The sequence below is a fragment of the Hibiscus syriacus genome, unplaced genomic scaffold (assembly GCF_006381635.1).
Source record: "Hibiscus syriacus cultivar Baekdansim isolate YM2019G1 unplaced genomic scaffold, ASM638163v2 tig00111027_pilon, whole genome shotgun sequence".
In the NCBI taxonomy this organism is placed as follows: Eukaryota; Viridiplantae; Streptophyta; class Magnoliopsida; order Malvales; family Malvaceae; genus Hibiscus; species Hibiscus syriacus.
Genome location: NW_024062960.1, coordinates 709,787 through 711,831, shown reverse-complemented (window position 1 = coordinate 711,831; position 2,045 = coordinate 709,787). Strand labels below are relative to the sequence as shown.

General features: G+C 35.1%; 1 long non-coding RNA gene across 1 annotated transcript; it reads left to right on the top strand.

The window, feature by feature from the left end:
- The first annotated feature begins 561 nt into the window (after positions 1-561).
- LOC120150981 lies at positions 562-1,123 on the top strand. Its single transcript, XR_005518573.1, has 3 exons — positions 562-613; positions 740-843; positions 1,069-1,123. It is a non-coding gene; the product is annotated as an uncharacterized LOC120150981 (long non-coding RNA).
- The last annotated feature ends 922 nt before the right edge of the window (positions 1,124-2,045 follow it).

Below are 2,045 nucleotides of genomic sequence, written 5' to 3'. Positions count from 1 at the left end.
ATTAATAAAAAACGTATATACTAAAACATGAATAAATTAAAGTAAGATAGTTAGATCTCAAATATAAGCATAATTATTCATATAAACAAGTAAGGACGAAATTAAAATTATCAATAGCTAATAGACTTGAAATGAAAATAATGAAAACTTCATTAATGACCAAATTAAAATAATACAAATCAAGAGGGTATGCTTCATTAATATTCCATATGAAGCATTAAATTTTTGCTTGGTATTTTAACCAAGAAACCTGCGTGCGTGAGAACCAGAACCCCCTTCCTTCTTTTCTTCCTTCACGTATATCTCTTCCCCTTGTTGGTGACTTTCAGCGTGCCCCCCAAACAAGGATTGATTGGGGTTTTTATAGCCCCAATTCTCACATGCTTTTACATAAAATAATACAATTTCTGGGTGTTTGATGCATCAGACATGCACTTATCCATTTAGTGCCAGGAAACAAAGGATAGTGGTAATTTAGGTATGGTGGGTTAAGATATAATGAAAATGGTGCTCGGTGGAGTCATGAAATACGTGAATGGTGGAGTGGGTGCATTTATCCATTTACTGGTGTTGTATTGGATGATGGGGATATTTTTTCCTCATCAGTTGATCGGTGAGTTTTTTTACAGTGTTGGATGGGAAGTATTTTACATGTGTGAAATAATTATGTTTGGTTTTTGTTTGATGTTCAAAATAGTTTTAGTTAACCATCTGTTTATATGGTGCATCTGTGTCGCAGCACTTTAAAACGATGGAGGAAGGGTCAAACTGTTGAATCCTGGGAGGCACACAAGTCAGCCATCCAAGCTGTAATAAAGCTTCCTTCAGGAGAGCTAGTTTTGGGTACTTCTATTGTCTGTCATTAGTGTTATTTAAGTTATTCAGTGACGCAATGTCACCTATTTTGTTGGTAAAAGTGCTGTCTTCTGGTCTGTCTGTGCAATATAATCTTGCTGGAATCCAGTCTTTTTTATGGAAGTTAACAATAATTATCTGGTCAAAATAGTTTTATCAAAAAAATTGGGGGGGGGGAAGGAGCATGATTCAAATTTCTTTAATTTACTGCAGGTTCGACTGACACAACCTTGAAACTTTGGAGAGGCAAGACTTGTTTGCACACTTTACCGGGCATACCGGTACCCTTCTACCCTACGTTTGTCATGCTCTACTCTTACTTGATAGGTAATTAGGTATAAATGCTTGCTGTGTTTAATGAACTGCCATTACTCAGAAAGAGCATGTCTTGTTATAAAATGGTAGATATTAGTTTGCACTTTGCACTAGCACTCAGGCTTTTGATGGTTGTGTAGATACTGTTCGGGGTTTGGCAGTCATGCATGGGCTGGGGATTCTTTCTGCATCAAATGATGGGTTAGTAAATTTTACCTCTTCTTTCCTTATTCCATTACCACAGATTAAGACTACAAGGAGCCTTTTCTTTTACTTTTAGTTTCATTTTCTTGTTCCTTTCTCTCTCTTTTAGTTATTGATCATGTTTCTATTGCTTAAATACATGGGAGTAATTCTTAATACATTTTTTTTTTCTTTTTTCTGCATTAGTTCCATTATGCTATGGGCACAAAGTGGTGAAGTACTAATGGTGATGGTTGGTCATTCTTCCATTGTCTATTCAGTAGATTCTCATGTTTCTGGACTAATTGTCAGCGGTAGTGAAGACCGTTTTGCAAAGATATGGAAAGGTGATAGTTTTTCTGCTATTTATATTTCTGTTCAAAATAACCAAGTTCATGAATTAGTGACTAAGGTCTGCAACTGTTACTCACGGGATTCATAATGTAGAGTAATTTTTTGTTGACTTTGGAGTTTGGGGTGCTATCAGTTGCTTATTCTTTGATAATTAGCAAATTTTTCTGTGAATCTTCTTTGGCTTTCTTGGTTTTGAGTACATTTTTTACACAAGTTAAACAATAATATAACTTCCTTTTTAAATTATTTTTCCCTTGTCTTCAGTTGATAAATTTGTCATTTGCTATCACCAATCCTTGTTTATTTGTAACACCTTTGGGTAGATACACCTTTCACCA